A 9,661-nucleotide genomic window follows, 5' to 3' on the forward strand; every position below is an offset into this window, starting at 1 on the left:
GGCCTGAGGAGGGGAGCGGAGAGGAGCCGTGCGCTGGCGGGTGCGCGCGGGAAAGAGGCGGTGCCTCCAAGAAGGCAGCTCGCGGATGTGCTCGCCTCCCAAGTAAAAGCAAATGTTAAAACCGATAAAGAAATGCAGAGAGGGCTGACCTACTGTGCGACTGCAGCGCGGGGACCTGCTGTTGGGAGCGCGTGCTGCGCGATGTGAGGAAGAGATTCATCTGGAAATGATACGCTGCATAGCTTTGCAGCGTTGAAGCTAAATGCAAACATTTCAAAGTGTGGAAGTGTGCTATGAAGCCAAAGAGCTTTAATTCCGTTCATTTAAGATCCTGTTCTTGGGGGTGGAGGGAACACAGCCCAGATCTTAATGTTCCTTAGTTCCACGCCATGAACCACAAAGGACACATTCCCCATCTCCTAACGAAGATTGCTGCAGAGACTGCAGCCTTTTTGCAGCCCTGTGTCAGCCACACAGAATTTCAGACATCATAAGAGAGATACGTAACGTGAAGGACATCCTTGTGTATTACGATACATGCTTTCCATGACAACTACAACTACCAACGAAAGCAACTTCACTGAGCTCTGTATGCACTAACTGCAGAACTTTTCTTTAAAGCTTATAATAGGTAGAGGATAGAAACTTTGAAAGGATTATGAACAACCCACTATTTGGGAAATTACGTCTTGATCCCCTTAGTTAATCCAGACTGAGGAAAAATCCCTTTGAATTTGCACCCAATTGAAATGTTATCTGAGATACAACTGCATATTTAGCCATGGTGTAATAATTCTCTTTCTTTGCCTGGAAATATAATCAAAAGAAAAGTGAAAAGGAAACTACAGTCTGACAAATGGTAGCAGGAAACACTGGCCAACATCATGATGGATGAGAATATTTATCATAATTCTGAGTATTGTGATGGATTCTTGGGCTGACTTAGCCACATCTCTATTCAGTAAACAGTAGTAAAGCCTTTGCTCGGGGAGCGATGACATTTGTTATTTAACTCGTGACAGATGCCAAATCCTTCAGCAGTATAAACATGGCTGACATCTGAAATACTGCAGACACTTCAGCTTCGTTCAAGGAGAAAAATGAAATAAGTGCACGTGGAAGGATAATTGCAGATGTTTTGCAGCTTTTTCTTGGTGATATATTATGTTTATATATTATATATATTATTACACAACTTCGATTATGGTCCTATGGAGAGGAGTCAGGCCAAGAGTGCTCTGGACAAATGGAGCAACATCAAAGAACTTTCAAAGTGCTCTGGATCCAACAAAGTCCCCAGTCGTGGGCAGTCTCTACTACTGAAGGAAAGTTGGTTTATCTAGTTTCCTCCACGTGACATGTAGAGGCAATAGATAAGGAGCTGAAAGGTGTAATTTCAGTGTGTTTTACCCTTTTTTTTTTTATGATTTTATTAAAAAAATTCAATGTAGGTAAGACTTACAATGCTGTAACAGGCCCCAGAATCTGCCAAGTAAGGCAACTCAATCCATCTTCAGTTCCTCTGGCACTTACACTGTATGGAGCTTCAACACATGTGAGGACTTAATCCCAGTAGTTCTCTGAATATAACAGAAACATCTAAATATGGTTTAGAGGCTGAAAGCAGAAAAAAAGATCAACCTCTAACAGCCTGAACTAATTGCAAATTAGAACAAGAACAAAGATATTAGATGGGCTGTGTGTCTTTGGAATATGTACCAACTGGATCATTCATTTTTTGACCTTTAGAGAAATGATCAGTGAGCACAGGCAAGGTGGCATTAAATTAACTGAATTTGACAGGAGATGATTTCCAAGAATTACATGTGTTTTCTTATGGATCATACCAGTTATCTCCTTTTCAACACGTGAATGCTTCCTGAAGTGTTTTGTGGACGATAACTAAGGGGAATCAATTAAGGGTATAACTGCCTTTCCTTCATCATGAGTTAAGATTCCATGGTACAAACTTTGTGTTTCGAGATGTACACCTTGGCCTTGAACCACCAGTAATGTCTTAGTCTTAATTCTGTGACATAAAGGCTATCTAAAGTTTAGGAAAATGCCATAATGTTACATTATGAATACAATATGTGGATTGTTGTAGATGTCCCTGCCTTCAAAGCGTGGCAAGGCAAAGATGCTCAGGCTCCCTTCTCTGGGACTGGAGATCAGGAATTGCTCTTGGTGAGCCCGGCTTCCTTCAGGGCCATCATACACATAATTTCTTCATCTGGCCACGCAATTCACAAGCTTCCTTCTGTAATACTTAATACCATGGAAAGCTTCCCACCTTTCACAGATTGCAAAGGCAAACAGCAGATCCCAAGATGGAAGTCCCTCAGATTTCAATACTGAAAGAAAGATGCGCTTCAAGTTAGAATTTCAAGGGAAACCAAAAGGCAAAATTGGGTAATCTGCAGAACTTTGTATTTCAGAGGGTCAGCTGAAGTAGTGTAGCAGAAATGCCGAGTCGTGGCTTGAACCAGCACCTGATGGGAAGGCAGGGCCAACCCAGGGGACATCAGGTGCATGCAGTGCCCCTGAGTAACTGCAATGGGTGCAGCCAAGATCCACCCCTTCCCAGACCTCATTTAAGGGTTGGCAGTAGAAGAGAGGGAATTCTGTTGGAGGTTCCTGCATATCTGTGAACTTTCAAAGGTAAGCAGTTTTTCTTCCTTTGTTTCTGCATCTACAGCTGCTTCATTTGGGCTTGTTCTCATTTTCTGTAGTCTAGGATTGTGCAACTCCACTGTTATTGCTGTTCTTTTGATTGCATTCTAACATTAATACATTACAAGTCAATGTAGCAGAACCACTACCCATAAACAGGGATCTTACCTGACAAAGGCGTGGCCAGATGATGAAGTACAGCCTTCATGTAACTCATTTCTTCTTGTGGGCTGCCTTTAACAGGCAAGACTTTAATCCCTAGGGTTGAGTTGTCCACCAGGGAAACAGGACTGTCATATATATATATATACTTATGTGTGTGTATGTAATGTTCCATTTAGAATTAATTAGAATTTGGAAAAGGACTTATCCATTCTTAAGAAAAACTCCAAGACTCCTCTTACCAGTTTCCTTGATATTATCCGGGTAATGTTTAACATACACATTTAATTTGTATCACTTTTCTATTCTGTTTTGTTGTTCAATAAAACGAATGGTGCTACTGTGAGTTGCACATTCTAGCTGCTTCAGTAGAAATCCCATGCAGACAGCCTTAAGTTTTTAGTAATATTTCTGAAGGGAGAATTTGGGGATGACAGTGAAAGACTTCTCGTTTTCTGCAGTAAGCTTCTTAGTTTTTAACGTGACCGCTCTTGCTAGCGTGCTATGTAAAATTTTGCTCTCACCTGTGTGGTAGGACTTAAGATTGACCAAATTCCTGGAAAGGCTGGGAATAGGATTCTCTCTGGACCCAAGTTATGTTGGGTTTCGTGTGCATTTCCCAAGTTCATGAAATACATTTTTTTTAGGCTTAATCTAACTTAGGCTTTGAAGGCTATAAAGCAATCTAGGCTCTAGTTTCTCTGAAGAGAAGCTCTTGCTGTTGGTGTTTGGCATACAGTAGCATTAGTGCCAAGCACCAACAGCAAAAGTTTCTCTTCAAAGAACAGTTGAGGTTGGTGGTGTAAGCTGTTCTGTATTGCAGTGTGACCTTTCTTCATCCCGAGATGCTTGACAGACCATCTCAGAGCACTTTCTCTGCCCAAACTGCTGCTCTCCATTTCTATGGAGTAGGTTTCTAACAATTCCTGCCTTTCCAAATCACAGGAGGAGTGCTGACAGTTGTGGATTCAGTTAAGAATAGTTCTTTCTGAAAGAGAACTGTGCAGAAATTTCACTGAGTGGAATCTCTGGAACAGACTGCTTGTGTGTTGCTGCTGGTGCTTGAGAATAGGCCAAGTGGTAGTGAGGGATTCCCCTCATTTAGAGGAAGCAAACAAACCAGCACAGAAATGCCTTCTCCTTGTCTGGCCCACTGCCAGGTTGCCCCTCTGGTGTAACTTAGGGCATTCTAGGCGCTGGTCTGAATTATGCTGCCTGTCAGTGTCTTTAAAAAGCTATTATGGCTGCTGGGGATCTCTGCAATGAAGGAGGATTTGAGCATGTCCTTCCCTGCCAACACACTGAGTGCCAGGCAACAGCAGGAGGGTGTTTCTAGCATGACTTCATGCCAGAGGTGATCTGTGTGCTAAGCAGCCTGGCAGAGCGCACAGAGCAGCAGAAACAGATGGATCCGGATTGACATGATCAAATAATCTCACAGGGTATTTAGTATGTCACGCGAGTGTTTGCCTGTCAACTGTTTCACTTAATGCACTGTTTCCCCATGTAAGGAATGGTGCCAAAATCACCCAAGCATAAGCTTAGTTACAAGGTTTTTGGTTCCAAAACTCAGTGAGCTTACTGAGATACTGCTCTGTGAGAGATTGAAGTCAAGGCTGAGACCTAACTCCCCCTTCCACAATTCCTGTCCATGTCCTTGGGAGCTTGACATGCCCTATGGGAGCATCTAGAATTCAGTCAGAAGTAAAGGTGCTCCTGTGGAAATTCAGGTGTATTTTATAGTAGGTTACATGCCATGAATATTAACTGCATGATGGTGAGATGTATGGGAACTGTTGATCGTGGCCTGAACCTCTGATTGACCACCTAAGGCAAGCAATGAGTCAGCTATGGGAGCACGGGTGAAGGCAAGTCAGTGGTGCTAGTGGAAGGGGTGGAGCCTGGCTCCACTTCTCCTGGATCCCATTTAAGTGCTGATTACCACTGAGGGAGGATTTCTTTCTGGAGATGGCAACTGCTGAGGAGATTTTCCCCATGCTCTGAAACATCCAGATCTCCACTGGACTTCCCCCGATTTCCCTGCACATACTCTCACATGGCCATGGCTGCTTTCCTCCATCTTCCCTGCTGTGCTGACCTTTTGGCTCTCTTGGGTCCAACCTGTAGTAACAGACTGATTCTATACTTGTCCATCTTTTCTGAATTTCTAATTGATGAGACAACTATTAATTCAGCTATTTCTTTGTTTATTTTTTGTTTAATTTGAAGTACGGCTCATAGTCGCATTGCCTAAACTGCAGGAATGTCAAAGCAGCAGTTACAGCTCCAACTGGCAGTAGCAATTGCTCTAAATGTTCATCCTGATGTTTGTGTAGCTCACACAGCTGCTAAATCCTGAATCATCTTGCTAATGAAAGTCAGAATAATTGCTCACAGTTTGACTGCAGGCACAGGTTAGGCAAGTCTTCTCAAACTCTGGAGATGGTATCTGTAAAATTAAGGAGCTGCAGCTGAGCTCAGTTTCTGGACAAGTGTGGTAAATACTGAGGGGGTTTATTAATTCATCAAAGCTCCTTGTAAGATGGTCTGAATCCTTCTCTGGAGGCCAGCATAGAAAGAATTAACTTTCTTCTTCCTGTGGAAATGATCACAACTGCCTATCCTGTATAGAGGGAAGAGGCAGCTGTAATGAATTATTTATCCATAGCGCACTATAAGGGATGTGCTGTGATTAATTGTAGAGCTGGGCAGGAAATGGTTTCCTCATCCCAAAAGATTTTTTAGATTAAAAATGTGCTGCTATTCCACACTGGGATAAAACCCAAACCCCTGTAACTGTTTTAGAATTAGAAGACCAAAACAACACACACAAAAAGTCTAATATGTACAACTCTAGCAAAACAAGAGCCCAACAGAAATTTTTCACAGCTGAGAAGAAAGTTTGCTATGGAGTTCCTGGGGATTGACCCATAGCATAGCCCCAAGCTGTGAGCAGGTGAGGAGCTTTCCTGGCTGAGAGCTTGGCACCAACCAACACACTGGCATTGGGACACAAATGTCACTAATCCCATGTGTGTGACCCAGCTGCTGAGCCAGGGCAGGGTAAAGATCATGGTTGCTCTTTCGGAGGCATTATGAATCTCACTGCAGTGGAAGAGCTGTGACTGGCTCTGCCCAAATGCTTGGTCCTTAGAGCAGCATCTGTTGTTTGTATTGGACCCTTCTGTTTTTACAGAGAAAAGCTACGGAGCTGAGTCATCTTTTATAAACCTGTTTGCTTCCGGATGTGAAATCTCCTTTTCTAAAAATGCTTACAGGGAAGTGAGGTTTTTATTCTTGCGATTCATTCCCCTGTGTGCTTCATAAATAAGAGGCTTTTCTCATGGTTGTTTCCAATGCTTCCAGTTTAAACATGTAGCCTGACCGTATAGGAGTGCTCTGGTGTGTTTCTGAGGGAGGCTGAAAATTGATTCACTAGATGTGATGCTGCAGGAACTTCAGAAGTAGAATCTATGCCATTTAAAATCACTGTCTTGATCCATAAAAGGAAAGGGAAAGCTTTTCTGTATCTTCATTACAGCTGTAGAAGTTCATACTTGACACAGTTTCTCCCCAGGGTGTAACTGTGGTGAAGGAAAAAATGACGGTGACTGACATGACTTGAATGTATCTACATTAAAAACATATGGTCTTGTTAGCAATAGGTATGAGCTGGTGAGGCTGGCTACCTCCAGAGATTTGTAAGGGCATGTGGCAGAGCAGATTGATCCCTTCCCTGGTAGTAGTAGAAGGATGTGAGAAAAGCACCAGGTGTCTCCTTTGATCTTTCTTAAGGCCAAGCAGCCAGAAATAAGTTGTTCATGCTGTGTGAGGAAATAGTGCTCAGTTAGTAGTGTGGTGATGATTTCAGAATATTTTATGAAGAATATGTACTTTGAAGGTTTTTGAACACTGATGCGGAAGAGCCACATGAATCAGATTTAGTTTCCATGAACATGCAAAGAGCAGAGGCAAACTGAACTCCAGTCCAGCTAACAGCCACATGTAACATTCCCAATCCATTATTTCCTCTTGATTCCCCAAAGGCTAGCAAATGTACAAGGCTAATATTTTTAGAATCTGAAGTCGTCTGAGTCAGTTGTTTAGAATTAAATTTTACTAAAATGAATACCTGGGTTTGCCAATATATCTCAGCTCTGGTGAAGGAGCTTTATGCTTCTGGGTCACATGGTCAGTCAGCCTGCACTTTCAACATAGCTGAATGTAGTCTGGAAACAGCGTGAGAATTCCTGAGTGGTGAGCTCTGTGCAGCATAGGATGTGGGTTACAATGCTGACTATGCACTCTTCTCGTAGGAGGCTTGTCTGCAAGGTTTGCATCACTGTGGTGTCATGCAGAAAGGAATAGAATGACTCTTCAGTAAATGTCTTCCTTTGACAGGGTGAACAAGATGGACAGAGTTGGCTGTCACTGTCTCAGCCCTGAGCTTCTACTGCTGTCTCAGACTCCTTGAATGCAGCTCCAAGTGGAGCCTCTTGAGAGCAGCAATGCATGATGGAAGGTCAGGGCACTTGAATGATTTCTCCTATAAGGAGGTAGTTACTGTCATTAGGGTGGCGATACTCGGTTTGGTCTTGTTCAGGGTGCAGAACAAAAGTGATAGCACTGGCTTTCCCACGGTAAAATCTTAGTAAATAACAAATAAGTCTTTAGAACTGGATAGTTCTGTGGGTTTTTTAAATAACCATAATGTTTGGCCGGTTCAGTTCTAGATCCCTGTAGTCATTCTGAAGCAAAAATATGCCTTCAGAAGCAATGAAGCCCAAGTCTTTCAGGAGAGTAATCACTGGCTGTGCTGTAGTGTCTCCTCCCTGAAAGATTGTACAGGCTATATGAAGGGGGACCTCCTCTTTTCAGTGTCTTTAAAGCAGAGCACATTTTGGTGGCACTCTGAGTTTATGGATTTCAGCTATCACAGATACTGACCTAGGCAGTGTCAGCCCTGGGTTCATTTATGCTTCTCTTATCCACTTACCATACAGCAGGTTTTGGGAAATGAATTGAAGGCTGGTGGTGACTGCAAATCCAGGTGTCCCGGTCCAGATGTGACTGCTGCTAACAACATCCAGGTATGCCATCATTAATTTAAAAAATTCAGTGGGCTTCAAATTTAGGAATTAGTTGTCGGAGGAAAAGGGCAGAGCCATGCCTTTGAAAGCATGACTGTCTGCCTCTGAGGTAGACGAGGTCACAGATGACGCAGCAGCAAAGTAGATAGCTTTGACCACATGCAGAGTGGATGCGATGCATTTATTTTTATCACATTTATGATCCTCCCCAGAGTTGTGATGGTTCTTCTCTCATGTGGCTCTTGTTACAACAATTCACACTTGCGAGTTATCAAATCACATTAGCCAATCTACTTAGTACTGCTTTTGAAAAGCAACCAGAAGCACCAGGTGGTCCATTTCTTGAGTGAGACGTGACTTTGAGGGTGTTCAACAGTCCTGTACTCTTTTCTTTTTAAGAGGCTGCCTGCTCGTATTAAAGTGAAAATCGCAACACTAGTTACAATTACAGTGCTCTACGATATCTTGTTCTTAGTACAGGACATAACTATATTGTGTGTGTGGAGTTTTGGGGTCTAGTTTCTCCAATGTAAGAAAATAGGTGTGATAGCCCACTGCCATCATGTATTCACACACATTCAGACAAATAAATTATTAAAGAGGTATATAGGGCTTAATGACAGGCTATTAACACTGCTGCGTAATTGTCTTTGGATTTGATACACTGGGGTGTTGAAGGACGTGCCTCCATGCAAGTGGTGTAACTTATAAATCCATAAATGTGTGGGTTTTTTAAATCATTGCATATCTATGCTTAACATATGGATCTGATACTAGCAAGTGCCAGGAGTGAAGGCAGTGTCCACTATCTGAGCAGTAACTGGGTGAAATCTGATCTTGAGTAGCCATTAAAAAATTTAGTGAGATTTTTATCTGTTCTCAAGTACCACTCTAAACTTTATTGTGTTTAATCTAGTTTACTTGTTAAAGGAACATAAAAAGAGACATTAGGAATGCAGATTTAGTGTCGTACAATCTTCAAGATGAAGAGTAATGGCTAGGAAGCCTTAACTCTCAGGGTCTGCTCCTATACTAATGTCACAAAAATCATATTACTGGGATGCAGCTATCTTTTATAGGCAGCAGAGGCAGAATGGATGGCTCCTTTCCTTCAGCAGAAGCAGCTATCCTGATCCAACGTGCAGAGCCAGAGCAGGGTCAATTGAGCCATCGCCAGGGGCTTTGCTCTCAGCAGAGCTGCAGGGATGTGAGCGCTGTGACAGGTGTATCCTCATTTGCTGGGGGTATCCTTGTGAGGGGCCATGGGCCAGATAGCTTGAGTATGGTCTGCTTCATGTTTTTGTAAGGTGTGATATGTCACCCCAGCTAAAAGTGCCCTGGTCTCCAGGATAAATTGAAATTTCTTTCGTTTTATTATTTGTAACATTGTGGAAGGATAGTTAAAAGACGTGCTTCCTCAGTGGTGTGAAGACTGATAGACCAACATGAATTCTATTTGTTCATGAGTTTACTTACAGTTTTTCAATCTGTTAATCACCAGGGAAACAAAAGCACAAGAAAAAAAAATTGTTTATGAAAAGCTCTTTTGTGAGCCTGTGGCCTAAGTCTTTCAGCACAGAGGAACAAGTTGTTCTCAGGGCTGTACCTGAGTTCTCATCGTTCTATACGGGTGTCAGTGTAAGCCAAGGAGGACTCAAATGTTGCCCAACCGAGGGTTATTTTGTTCATTTGGCTGGTGCTCAAGAACAAAAAATAACTTTTGGATAAAAATAAAA

The sequence above is a fragment of the Meleagris gallopavo genome, chromosome 7 (assembly GCF_000146605.3).
Source record: "Meleagris gallopavo isolate NT-WF06-2002-E0010 breed Aviagen turkey brand Nicholas breeding stock chromosome 7, Turkey_5.1, whole genome shotgun sequence".
Taxonomy (NCBI): Eukaryota; Metazoa; Chordata; class Aves; order Galliformes; family Phasianidae; genus Meleagris; species Meleagris gallopavo.